Source organism: Giraffa tippelskirchi, chromosome 8 (assembly GCF_054371585.1).
Source record: "Giraffa tippelskirchi isolate mGirTip1 chromosome 8, T2T-mGirTip1v1.2.pri, whole genome shotgun sequence".
Taxonomy (NCBI): domain Eukaryota; kingdom Metazoa; phylum Chordata; class Mammalia; order Artiodactyla; family Giraffidae; genus Giraffa; species Giraffa tippelskirchi.
The window spans coordinates 154437366-154452097 of NC_137282.1; the positions used below are offsets into that span (position 1 = coordinate 154437366).

At 42.9% G+C, this 14732-nt stretch overlaps 1 protein-coding gene across 39 annotated transcripts in view; it reads right to left on the bottom strand.

The window, feature by feature from the left end:
* JARID2 (jumonji and AT-rich interaction domain containing 2) overlaps positions 1–14732 on the bottom strand; it is a 258888-nt gene that overhangs the window by 148911 nt on the left and 95245 nt on the right. The window lies entirely within an intron of this gene.

The following is a 14732-nucleotide window of genomic DNA, read 5'->3' on the forward strand; positions in this document are numbered from 1 at the left end:
CAGCACCGAGGGAGACTATTCATGGCGGGGGGGTGGGGGGGGAGAAAAAAAAATCAACACGGACTTGAAATACCCCCTGGCTTCAAGATTCAGCACAGTGACTTTCCTTTTTAAAAAGCTTATCTACAGGAGTATCTGATTTTTTTTTTTTTTAAACCAACTCTCCAGCCAAGCCCAGATGAGTCTGTAGCGAGTCTCCCGGGAGGAGATGGGCAGAGAGAAGTGCGGAGCCCGGGGAGTCTGGAAGCTGTGGCAGGAGCATGATTCAGGCTGCCTCTCTCCCTGCCAAATGAAGCCGCCACTGATGCCAAAACATCCCATTTATAACGCCGCACAAAAGCGTGTGTACAGAGGGACCACACAGCAACTTTTCAGGAGGCTAGAATAACTTCCAAGTTTAACCCATTAAATGGTCACTCCTTTAAAAAAACAATCAGCAAATATGAAACTGGTGGTCAACAGCATGCCCCCGCAAGAGCAGCTTCTCAGAGATCACGGTATAGGCAGGCTTCAGCGATACCAATGTACTTCCTTCTTACTGACAGAACACGACTCACCTGCACCAAAATGCATGCATGAGGCCAGCAGAGAAAACTAGAAACAGTCTTACTTACATACATAACCCTAATGACGGTCAGAAAGGCTTGTCTGCATTCCACCGGGAAAGGCAGGGATGAGAACCCAGACCACCGGCTTTCAAGAGGCCAATGTCTTCCCAGGCCCCCAGGCTGCCCTGAGCTGGGAGAAGGGCTGCCTGGTCTGTGTGACCATCCCCCACCACCATGGCACCATCCATGCTGGCAAAACAGCTCCACCCGCGTCCCCCCTGATCCCCACAGTCACCTTTTCTGTATAGGCTGAAGAGGTCTTTCCTCACCTCGGAAGGCAAAGTTTTCTTCCAACTCAAGAGTATCAGCACGTGGTTCCCCTATCAGAACCACATGCCTGCTCAGAGATTCTAACCAATGCTCAGCTCCCAGACCGCACAAGGTAAGCTCATGTCTCCTCATCATCCATATTTAGCAGCATCCTCTTCCTTCACCAGAAAGTAAAGACACTCCCATTACGTTCTTCACCACTAGGACAGAACACACCACTGTCAATTCACAATCCCCTAATCAGGCCTCAAGATACCAGACTTTTTTGCCCTGAATGTTAAGTCCAGTTGTTCACCCCATGTCTGGATGCCCTGGAACAGGCAATCCTTTTGGACCTAACAGAACTTCATCCACTGGGGGGCCCCCTTTCTTTTTTTTAGGTGCCACGGGTTTTGGCCACAACAACTATTTCTTTCATTAATATCAGATTTATAGCCTGCTGCTTCATTTCTGTGCCTTGTTATTCAAAGTAACTTAATGATGTGATCCAGCACTGAAATGAAGTCATTCTGAATCCTGTTGCAATAGGAATTAATTCCAACACCCAACAGAGCCTAGAACTAGATTGAAAGTATGGTTATAAGATAAAGCACCATGCCCAAACCCGCTCCTGCTTGGGCTTCAGGACACTATGTCACAGATGCCACCTGGTTATTTCTTGTTCTAAACATGAAAACCAGATACATCTCAGGATCAAAGAAAAACAATAATTACAAAAATCACCAAAAATCACCCCAACAGCTGCATGGTCTCCATGTTTACAGTGAAGGAATATCTGATGGGCCGACACTAAATTTGATACATATTTTTATAAAAGTCTCCCGAGAGAGAGAAACCAAGTGAGCTAGAGCACAAAGACATTCAGCTATGCCTTCTTCATGGATACAGCAAACTAGCAAGGTCAGCTCAGGTGCCTGGTCACTGAGAAGCACAAAAGCACAGAAAAGCGACCCTGCTGCTGGCGGCAATTCTAACTCTGTTTGTGCCCAGAGGTGATCCGTCTCCCCCAATTCTCCCCATTTCTGAGTTATCAGAACAGAAGCTGTCCACCACAGAACTGAATACAATCCAGAAGACTTAAGCAGCATTTAGTTCTCCGATGCAGCGGCCCATCACCACCTCTGAACCATCCAAAGGACGATAAATTTGTGAATGGCCGAATGTGACAACTGACCGCCTCACATGGTGTGTGTCTTGTCTCCAAAGACAAGCAGTCCAGGATTCGAGGGAGAAAAAAGCTCAAGGCCAGAAGAAGACTGCTGTGTTTGATCCACCGTATCTTCAACTTTCCCTCAGTCTCACTGATAACAAACCAAGCTGCAGCCTGAGGTGGCGGAGTGGGGGCTTTATGACATTCCTTCCTTTTTCTCTTCAGCGTTTCCTCAGGAGCAGAGCCAAACCCATCAGTGATCTTTTGCCAAAACTGCAGCTACCAAGCTGCCAGTGCCAAAACCCAATCCCACTTCTAAAACTGTGCTCTTTAATTTGCCCTCTACCTCCAGACTGAACAACCCTGGAAATAGAAATGGGAATTTTCCAAGCTGGAAATAGTTCTCACTGAAAACTCTCTAGTCACTCTCTCTGGATAACCCAGGCAGACCCACTTCACTCACACATGCATAATTAGGGCACATGATGTGGTTGTGGCTGTGGATGGAGACACTAAAATTTTACTCGCCCACAAAATTCCATTCCTTAGACGGAACATTTTCACATTTTTTTTGCTCAGTATCTTCCATCGCAAGGGAAGTCGTCGTATCTTGGATTAGAGAATAAAAACTAAAATAACAACTAGGTCCTTCAGAACTAACTGGTACTAATCTATCACATCACTCATGGGTGGCCTCCTGGATGGGTTATTTAAAAAAAAAAAAAGTGACCAGCAGAGAGACCTCAACTGCAAGGTCAAAGGGGAAGTTCATGTTACAAGATGGTCTAAGCGATCCCACTGAAAATGCTTCCCATTCCTAATGCACGACTATCAACGTGGAAAAACCTTCTCAACTGTGGCCCTTAAGTCTTCAAGTTTCACCTCATGTGCTTCAGATGGTATACTGTGACCTGCTCTTTTGCTGAAGTAAGTAATTTTTTTGTTTCATTAATCAGCTTAACTCCCCTCAACCACCCACCCAAAGAGGCAGCCCAGAGCAAACACTAAGCATCAGCAGCTCCGTGTCCTGGTGGGCTCTCCCAGCCCTCTCCTCCTGGTGCGGCTGCTTCTCATCGAGATGGACGATGCTCCTGTCTGCAGAGGCCTGGCTGTGGGCTTTTTTACCCTCTAATGGTTTCAATGAAGAAGAAAGGATAACGTGAAGTTTGACATATTTATACTTGAGAAGAAACCAACAGCAAATCTCTCTGCCCTTTCAAGTATAACTCAAAAGAAAAAGAAAATCCTCTAGTTAACATCTGGAACAAAATATTAAATCAAATGAAAACTTTAAACCAATTGTGTGAGCTTATGGAAAGTTTGAACCAGGCAATGGAAGTTTCCAAAATACATTTTAGAAAGCACTGACCTAGTCCCCCAGTGCGCGCACACACAGAATAACCTGCTAAATGTAGACTCAGAGAGAAAACAGCATACTTCAGGCACAATTCCCTTGTCCTGTAAAATGGATTTCCAAGCCCTTACCACCAACATATACAACATGTAAATTTTTAACCCACAATAAAGTTATGATATAGCTTTTAAAAAAAGACATTAGTGTAATCGGAGAATGTCTCTCTCTTTGTCCCATTTTCACTGACCTCCTCCCAATATACACACATCGTGAGGACTGAAACACTTCTGAAAAATGCTCACCAACCACATAAATAATCAGGGAAGGTAAAATGGATTCTGCAGGCTTAAAAGGTTAAACTACTTAGAAGAAGGCTTCTTTGCTTAAATAACCATTTCTCTCATGAGAAGCATGCAGCTCTCTTCTTTATTCTCCACATCCCCCAAATACATTTTCCTGAAATCTTGCATTAAATCAACACACTCAACTCCTGAGCCCCAAATCCTTGAACAGAGTAGGTACGGGATGTTTAATTGCCTAATATGTGTCCCTGTGTACTCAGCTTACTTAATCACCTAATGACTCGGGTAACAAATACAGCTTTAGGAAATCCTTCTACCTGGCTTTATTCTGCTATAAAATGGTTCAATTACATAAATTTGACAACTATGTTTAAAACCTATGTGGAATTACAAACATCCAAATGCTTACATCCATTGGAGCATATTCAGGACAAATGATACCAAGCGATGCTCATGGAGGTAGGCAGGAAGGCTTCTTTAGGTGAAGACTCTACAACCCCTCTCCCAGATAAAGGCAGGGAAAATCTTTTCTTAAGAGTTCTGTACACAAGTGCACCAACCAAATGCAGAAAAGCAGGAAGGAAGAAGGAAAAAAGCCACACCAAAGCCAACTATTTTGCCCTGCAAACCAGAAAACCATCAGCACGTTAACTGAAACCAGAATCTGGGAAAGCTGAGAAAATTTAAAAGGGGTGCAGACATTCATAACAAGAGGAGGAGAATCATGGATTTAATTACTTCCACCATATATGACAATTAAGAATAAATGGTGGAAAACCACAAGACAGTAGACAGTGAAGGAAAAAAGTTCAATGCTGATTGCCATTAGTGTTAACGACAGGAGTTTCTAACACCTGCTATAAGCTACTGTGTAATAAAAAATGAATTATTCTCCTAGTGAATAAATGAATATATTACTGTGAGTCAGGATCTCTGGGAAGTGCATTTAAACTCCTTTGAGCCACCAAAGTAACATTCACCAAACAGATGCTTCAATGCACATTAAACAGGATGGGAAGACTGTGACCCTCTTCAAAGATTCCCGGCTACATCTGACAAAAACACAGAATGTAGCGTTACCAGACAGGAAATTCAGTTCATGAGAGTTCATTATTTCAAATACAAACAGCTGAATAACAACAACAACAACAATAAACATGTATTGAATACACTTTACATGTATGACCACAACTATTTCTCAGAACCACCCCATGAAGAAAAGGCTAACTTGTTCCAGACTGCACAGTGAGGAAGTGGGAGGGGCGAGGTTCAACCCCACACAGATCTCCCTAAGCAATCCAGCGCAGCAAGTCTCCCCAGGGCAGGACGGGACCCAACCGGAAGACAGCAACTCTTGAGTGCGGTATTAAACTGGAACCTTTCCCCATGCAACTCTAGGAAAACACAAGAAAATGGAAATCCTCTTCAAAAAATTGTCTCTAAAGGGAATAAAGCAGTTATAAGGGAGAGTAAGTTTACAAAAGCTATAAAATGTACAAAATGCACCGATGGTCTTACGCCATTCCCAACACGATGTGAATAAAACAGCAGCTATATTTAATTATAAACTGAATTTCAGTTGAATCCTATCCCTCACCCAGACACGAACTACTTTTCCAAACACTGTCTAATTTCCATCAAAAGCTCTTTCTCAATTGCACAGGCAAAAAAACAGGACTACAATGACCAGACCAACATAAACTGATAAGCTCGACCTTGAGACTTTTGGTCCAAAGACAAGCCAATCTCAAATTGGGGTGCAGTTCCAATCATGATAGCGGGGATCCACTCTGGTTATTCCAAACCAGAGTACCTGGTGGTAGAGCTCATGGTGCTGAACTTCTGTAGTTCTCCAAAGGGTTCAGATACACAACCCGAGTTAACATTATATCATACTGCATTTTTGAATCTATTCTAGGCCTTCTTGAAAAGACCTTGAAAGAAACATGTCTACGCAGATAAGCAGTGTGTAAGTCTCTACTTCAAAGCACAGAAATACAAGAACATACACTAGACACTTCTGACAAGCATAGCAAGAAAGTAGTAGGAACATTCGTCAACTAGCATCCCTGAGCCTGGAAGACAATTGAAGCTTCAAGAACAAAAAAAATTTAAAAATCCAAATACCAACAGTGCCACACAGAAATCACATTTGACATGCATTTTATGATTTCTGCAATAACAGCAAAACTCACCTTTCTATCAAAAATTAAGTTAGGCTTTGCCCCCCACACACAAAATTAACAGATCCTCAACTAACACTGAAGATGGAAGATGATAATCCAAAATAGCACATAATCCAAGTCTTCAAAACTACTGTGATATAGCAGCAGCTTACAGATTAAGTTGTTAATGAAAACAAAGAGAGATGTCCAAAGCATTAAGCAGGGAGTTACAACTTTTACAGCTAATTAACATTTGAGTGTTACAGAAAACTTCAGACCATGAAGAGACAGACAATCTGAGATTAAAAATTTTCAGCTGAGAACATATATGCTATGCTATGCTAAGTCGCTTCAGTCGTGTCCGACTCTGTGCGACCCCATAGACGGCAGCTCACCAGGCTCCGCCGTCCCTAGGATTCTCCAGGCAAGAATACTGGAGTGGGTTGCCATTTCCTTCTCCAGTGCATGAAAGGGAAAAGTGAAAGTGAAGTCGCTCAGTCGTGTCCGACTCTTAGCGACCCCATGGACTGTAGCCTAACAGGCTCCTCCGTCCATGGGATTTTCCAGGCAAGAGTACTGGAGTGGGGTGCCATTGCCCTCTCCGGAGAACATATATAGATACATATAGATACACACTAAATAGGATAGAACCTATCAAAGTAACACCAATCAACACTGAATTATCTATCTTCATGGAAAGTTTACTTCTAAAATCAGATCTTCTGAGGGCTAGGAATACTCTGGATTTATAGTGATGAATGCAGAGCCTTCAGAACTTATAAAAACCACTGAACTGCACACTTTAAATGGGTGGACTGTATGGTATGTAGCATATTTCAATAGAGCTGTTTAAGAAAACAGGAGTTCATCAGACTGTCACATAAACTTTATTCAAAAAAACTCTTTCCAAAAAATTCTATTTTTCAATTACAACTGCTGAGTCAGCTAGAGCTACACATACTCCAGGCTGACTACTAACCCCCAATGTAACCAGGGAAATCTCATTTCATCTTTGTTACATGGAACATGTGACAGAATGGAAGACAGGAAACTAACTAATCAAGCACCACCCACTGAATTTAAGAAAAAACAAACAAACCCACACAGAAGTAGTGAGTGTCACCTCTTTCTTCTTCTTTCCAAAAGTGCTTTAGGGTTTGACTACTACTTTCTATAGTCAAACCAAGTTTCACAGCTACCATTGGAAACTATAAAATCACCACTTACTCCCCAAGTGTGATAGAATTTCATTTACTTCCCCTAAAACTTAAACTTTGCATTCAATTCTATATACCTATGCGTTAAGTTAATATTAGGTAAACAGAGTGGTGGGGCCCTCCAGGTGCCTGCCAACGCAGGAGACAGACGCAGGTTCAATCCCTGGGTTAGGAAGATGCCCTGGAGGAGGAAATGGCAACCAGCTCCAGTATTTTTGCCTGGAGAATCCCATGGACAGAGGAGCCTGGTGGGCTACAGTCCATGGGGTTGCAAAGAGTTGGATACGACTGAGCACGCAGGCATGCAAACAGTATGTTAAAGTGAAGCTCCAGGACAAATGCTAAACAGCGCGGTGTTGTGTAGCTACAAAACCCACTAGACAACCCCCTGGCTAGTTGTCTCCGGGATCTCCCTGGAGAGCTGAGAGGGCTGGCAGGAACTCTGATGCCCAGTTCAGCACGGTCAGCAGCATGGGGCTTAATACTCTGAAGCTATTTAAAAGGTCCTCCCAGGTAAATCTAAAAGCGGCATACATCAGGATGAATGACTAGAAAATGAGTCAAGGACACCAAAGCCATTCTCCAATTATTAACTGCTTTGCCTTTTTTTTTTCTTTTCAAAATTACAAAATCCATTATTCAACTGCAAAGATGTGACTCCTAAAAAATGGTTAAACAACAATGCTATTGGGGCAAAGTATGTAGACAGGTGATAAAAGTGAGTGGTAATTGTTTCTTCTGTTATGCTCCAAACTGCATTTCAGAACATAAAACTTCAAACCCTGCATTTACAAAAAATTAAATGTTTACAGTTTTTTAAAAAATCGCGGTGGTGGTTGTTTAGTCACTCAGTCGTGTCCAACTCTTTGTGACCCCATGGACTGTAGCCCACCAGGCTCCTCTGTCCGTGGGATTTCCCAGGCAAGAATACTGGAGTGAACTGCTCTGCCCTTTAATCTAACAATTCACCACTGGCTTTTCCTGGTCTAGCTGGCTCACAGTCCTTCCTGATTACTATGCCAAGATCAACGTGCCTTAGTCTAAACAATCTGATCTTAATCAGTCCCTGCTTCAGTCAGAGATAATGGAAGGGCCACAGTAACTTCACAGAACATCTGCTAACTGATGCAGGGCACAGTGACAGGACGTCACAGCCGCCCACCCCCTCCGAGACACTCACGGAACCACACGCCACAGGTCTCTTTCACATACACTCCCATTGTCACATGCAGATGATCATTCTCTCCAACACACAAGCAGCCGTTCAATCTAATCTCAATCCAGTGGTGGGAGGGTTTTTTTTAAATATAATATTCACCATCTTTGAATCCCACCAGCAGTAAGTATTCCCACCAAAATTTTAAGACTGATCTGGTTGCCTTTAAAGGAGAACTCAATGACACTCATCCTTTGAATCTCAGTGGAATAAAAAACAAAAAATCAGAAAATCAAATTTGAAAAGCATGCTCAACAGCATTTCTTAAATCCTAACTAGGACTGCATAATTGAAGCAGTTATTCACAAGAAACCTCATTATTTTACTTGCCCAGACTCGGTTAACACATCTTAGAACGCAGGCATAAACATACTCTAAAATGAAAGCATATAATGACTGATTTAGTATTAAATGCCTAAGTAATGGTCAAATAAGGATACAAATCAAATATTCGGATGGAAAAAGGTCACATTACATAGAAATAGTCACTCTGAAGTATGAGAGTTTATTTGAATGACGCTAACACTTTGTCGATAAAACACTTTGTCAATAAAAACCATGTATAATTTTAACCAACTAGGAAACTTCACAGGGTGTCTCCGTGAATAAGAGCTATACAGGGCGACTCATCCAAAGACTTTTTTAAAAGGATCTTTTTCGACCAAGTAGTTCACTCCTCTTTAACTTGAAGAGATACTATGAAGATGCACTCAACTCTGAGGAGGCTCACTACTTTATTCCAAAGCTGCTGCTGCTGCTGCTAAGTCACTTCAGTCGTGTCCGACTCTGTGCGACCCCATAGACGGCAGCCCACCAGGCTCCCCCGTCCCTGGGATTCTCCAGGCAAGAATACTGGAGTGGGTTGCCATTTCCTTCTCCAGTGCATGAAAGTGAAAAGTGAAAGTAAAGTCGCTCAGTCGTGTCCGACTCTTAGCGACCCCATGGACTGCAGCCTACCAGGCTCCTCCATCCATGGGATTTTCCAGGCAAGAGTACTGGAGTGGGGTGCCATTGCCTTCTCCAATTCCAAAGCTAGATGTTAATAAATTCTAAGAGAAAACACAGCAGTGTGGCTGAGCTGCGCTAGCTGAAGATCTGTCAGACCACTCCAAGGTCCCCACATCCACCCCCCCTCCCTGGGTCAAGCAGGCACTGTTAAGGGAAAGAGAGGTGGGGGAGAACCCACTGTACAAAGCCTGGGAGAGGGGTGACTCCACCCCCCGTGCTCTGGAATACTACGCAGCTGGTTACAAAGAAACATGCAGGAAATTATGCCAAAACAAGGCTTCTATAAGGCTTGTGTGCAATGTGCTTTGGGGGCTGTTTCTGTTTTATTTCTTCATGTTTCAGCCCACTAACTGAAAAAGAAAGAAAAACTGATAAGCACAAAATGTTAATAATTATCAGAGTGGTACACATGCTGCTATTTTTTTTTTCAGCAACCAGAGTTTCTAAATGTTCTAAAATAAAAAATACTGGTGTGATATAAAAAGCTACTTTAAATAAATCAAACACAAAATAGGATGTCCAACTGTTACCAAATTACACACTTCCTCTTTCTGCAATTCCTAACTTTTGACATTCTCAGCACTGCACATACTCCTGATAATACTTAATTACATAACTGTGTTGGTTGAAAACATTTATTGACTATCTATCAGGGAAGGTACTATAAGGAGACTGTGATTCTGCCCAGGCCTGGGCACTGTTCCAAACTCAGCCTTTCATCAATGTGATTTCTCATCTCTATTTACTAAAGAATAATGACTAATTCAGCGATCTCGTGGCAAAATTAATTGGCACCCCTTCAATAATTCCTAGAATACAGTATTACCCAAAGAAGACACTTTATATGTAAATATAAACTTTTCTAAACACAAAATAGATAGCCCAGTCAATGATGTGTGGTTAAGTCTTGTTTATTGAACACCTGTAACTCTGAAGGGCCCGGGAAGAGCAGGCATTTCTGGTGAATGCCTATGTGAGGTTTGGGGCTGGGGCTTGCCCCAGACTGTGACCACTTCCCTATCTGGTGTAGAGAAAATAAAAGCCCGTCTACTTAAAGGAAGCCTTTGTTGATTTTATATCCACTGTTTCAAAGTAAATCCATAACTGTATTTAAAGAGTTAAATTTTCCCACACTCAAAATGTGGGTGAGTTGGAAAGAGCACATGGGAGGGAGAATCCTTCACGTAAAATTAATAGGTACATTCAGCCGAAGACAAACGGGTGAGAGAGGGGGTACTAGCTCTGCTTGAATATTTCACACTTTTCCATTGAATAGGAAACATCTCACAACTACACAGAAGAAACCATCAAGAACTTTTACATAACAGTGAAAATAACACTTTTCTAGCATCACACAGGCAGGAAGAATAGCGTGGGTATAGGAGACTTCCTTTTGCAAACAGCCTCTTTTGTTCCTTTTTTTTTTTAAAGAGCTAAAGGTCATGGGGTGTATGTGAAGTACACTGGCACTGTGAGCCTGCTCAAGGTGACCTGGACTTTGAGGGTTTAAATTATCAGAGAGACAGACATGCTCCAACACACGGCCTGGAAGCAAACTTCAGTTAAGATCCCACAGGTTAACTTCAGGACTAGACCGTCACAAGATCATCGGAGATCTGGGAGTGTTACCTAAAACTATCCAACATTCGTACTCACAGGAAACACATTTCTGACCTGGAAGGAACTAAGAAGGACTGGAATAAAGGTCATGGCATCAACACCGTAAATCTACCTTCCCTATCACAGCTGGAATTGCAATAAACATACAGGACACCACCAAGTCATATGAATGGAAGTAGAGATAAATCAGATGTTTCCTACATATCAATCAGTCACTCTACAATACTCACCCACTAAAATGACCATTCAAAGTAGGATAGGGAGGAAACCTTACAGCCTAGGGATTGGTACATCCTCATAAGGAAATAAAAACTACAAGGAAATAAAACTACTTCTCGTGCATACTAGGTACATTACATGCCCAATTAATGAAAAGCAAAGAATCAAAAGTTCCATTCGCCTTCCCTGGTGGCTCAGTAGTAAAGAATCCACCAGCCAATGCAGGAGATGTGAGTTCTATCCCTGGTCCAGGAAGATCCCACGTGCCTTGGAGCAACCAAGCTGGGGCGCCACAACCATCGAGCCTGGGCTCTGGAGCCAGGGAGCAGCCACGACTGAGCCCAAGAGAGCTAGAGCCTGTGCTCTGCAGCAAGAGAAGCCACTGCAGTGAGAAGCCTGCCCACTGCAATCAGAGAAAAGCCTACACGGCAATGAAGATCCAGTTCAGCAAAAATGAAGCCCCATTTCTTGTCACCTAAGTCACACAGTCAGAATCAGGCTCAGAAAGCAGTCCATGGTTTCTATCTGCTATGATCTCAGTGGTCATCAGCTTCCTTCCTCTGTGAAAGAAGAGCTACAGAAGACACAGAGCAAACAGCGGGCCAGGCGTTCCACAGGCACGGGGATTAGTCAGTCCTGAGTCTAACAACTCCACAGCCCCCGCGTCAGAACACAACATCCGCGTTAAGAGAGAGAACTCTCTTATTTGGAATGCATAGAAGAGGAGTGATCAAAAGTTACTAATTTGGTTTTTACATGAATCCCAATCAATACAGAAAATCAGTTCACTCTTGCCTGGCAAAAGTCCCCAATCCTGACTGCACATTACAGCCTAGACAGCATAAAAAAGTTCTGTGTTGAAAATGCAGAAAACGTACACCTAAAATTTTAACTTCACCATTAAAAAAAAAAAAAACACCATAACCCTGTTTTTTGTTAGTAAAGCAATGCTGAAATAGAACACAGAAGGAGGGCGGGTAGGGGGGTGTTTTTAATAAGCTCCAGAAAGCAGTTTTCAACATTTGGGAATTAGTACAACATTCTTCCCACAGGCAAAATGGTTCCCTTACAAAAGCCTTAGCATCTATCATTGTCTATAGGAATCAACAAATGTTGTTTCAAATGTATGCTTAAAAAGTACACACTACAGCTCTAACTAAATGTTAGCAATTATTAAATTCTGAGGCTGACAGTAACTGTTCATTCCAAAACTGGAAAAGCTGAAGTGTTTAATCCTCGGGTTCCTATTTTTAACAACATACTGAAATTGTAGAGACACTGTCATAAAACACACAACTCGAGAAGTCAGAGTTGACATATTTCTCCCCCACCCCCACCCAGAGGTAATCTACCCACTGCCCGCCACCAATTATTATTATTATTATTATTATTACTATTACAGTTTCAGAGAGAGAAGCCCAGCCACCTTGGTGGTGTCCTCCAGGACACTGGAGGGGCCATGCTTGGGATAAGCACTTCCAGCAAGAGAAGGGGGGCCATTCTCACTGCTGTTCAACAGGAACAGAGTGCAGCCAAGGAGGAATGGCTGCGGCCTGGAGAACAGACTGTGGATGGAGAGCTGGAGGGCGGGGGACCTACAAGGACAGGGGACACCAGGGGATGAGAGAGGCGCAGGGACCCCTCCATAGCAAGGGGCAGGCAGAGAAAGAGGACCTGCAGCTAGCTACAGAGCGGTCAGAGACAGGAAGAGAACAAAGAGGAGAACGGTGCCCGGGATGCAGAGGAGCAAACAGTAGGAAGAACAGTCAAACGTCTCCAGTGACTGTCCTAAGACATCAGAGTTCAAAGCAGACCTCCGCCGTAAAGCAAGGTGACCCAGATGTCTCTGACGCTGTGGTGTACAACACGAGGGGTGTGGGCAGAGTTCTCCCCGGGGCCCCTTCTGGTTGTACAGAGCTAAGATGTACTGACTTTCAATTACCATTTACAAAATCAAGAGAGAAAAAAAGGTTGGTGAGTGCTTAATAGTCTGCATCAAGGAGAAATTAAATATACCCCACTGGTTTAATATAATTAACTTTTGAAAATTAAACCAATGAAAATAAATTAATAGCAGCCCTCGTGAGCCTAGGTGGTGCCGTATGCTACTATGGTCTGGGTCTTGAACGGGCAGTAGGAGTCGATTTTTCACAGGAACTAGAATTTTCCCAGTCTTGTATTTGCATTTATTTATCATCATTTTAGAGTTTCACACAGGTCTTCTGTTTCTACCTTCTACACTACTCCAGGTATTTCACTATTAAGAATCTAAGAAAGAGACATGCAGAGCACGACATACCGTCTGCCAGATGATCAACTGGTAAAAATAGCCAATACCTGCCTGATCCATCTGGTCGTCAGTGGGCTCCAAATGCTGGCGAAGGAGGGGGAAAGAATCGGGCACCTGGTCGAGTGAGCCTGAGAAGCTGCTGCGGGACTGAAGTCAAGCCAAGCCCAGACCAGCTTGAAAATTAAGAGGGGATCAGAAAATAGATGGCTGTGAAAACAGGGAATGAAAACTCTATTCCCTTCAATATGAAACAGTCCTTACATTTCAAGTGTGTACCCAACATAAAAAGCATCAGCATGTGTAGAACAGAATTATCAGGACGCACTCGCTAAGATCTGAGTTACTCCAAAGTAACTCCAGTGGGGCTCACATTCCCCTGGGCAGCAAGAGCCGTCGACTCCAAGGAACCCCTGCAACGACAAGGTCAAGTCTCGTTCCAGTATGCAGCACACTGACAACGCCTCTTCAGAAACATGGTCTGTGAAGATATGATTTATTGTAATGAAGCAACACAGTTCAATGTCATCAAGAGGCTTTAATTAGAGGAGGCTGCCATGTCTTCACGCTGTCAGGTCAATTCCTGTTTACACATCGTATAGACTTACACATGGTCTGAGAAACACCTCTGCTTGCCTTCCTCTGGGGCTATGGTCTTCCCAAGCTGTAAAATGTCATACTTTAAAGGTTTGCCCACTTAATGGGTTTTATGTGTCCTTCCATACCGATAACCACAACAGGAAAGCTCCTCTCTTCTCCACAAAGTCCTGCAGGATAACAGATTCCTCTGGTACTTGTCTGATCTCTGCACAACCACCTCAGTGGTTTGTCTCCCTTGGCCCAAGATTCCCTGATCACTTGTAAGCTATGGCATCAACTTTGAATCTCATTTCTGGTGACACATAACCTTGTTTCCTTTCTTTTTCACCTACACATTCCTGAACAAGTTTGGATGCTAAACTAGCTATCATCTTTTCTGCTAATACCATTCACAGGGAATTAAGAAAATAAGGGACATCCAATATATCCACATTTCCTCGACAGTAGAAGGAATTATTGGTAAGTCATTTATCATATAAGGGACCTGTATCCAGGATATGTAAAGAATTCTTACAACTCAACAATAAAAACCACCCAATCCAAAAATGGGCAAAGGAATACACATTCCTCCAATAAAGACGTACAGAAGGCAGGGAGTTACCCTATGACCAATCAATTCCACTCCTAACTAAAAAAAACTGAAAACCTTTGTCCAGACAAAATCCTGTATACAAAAGCTCGTAGCAGTATTATTTATAATGGGCAACAAATGAAAA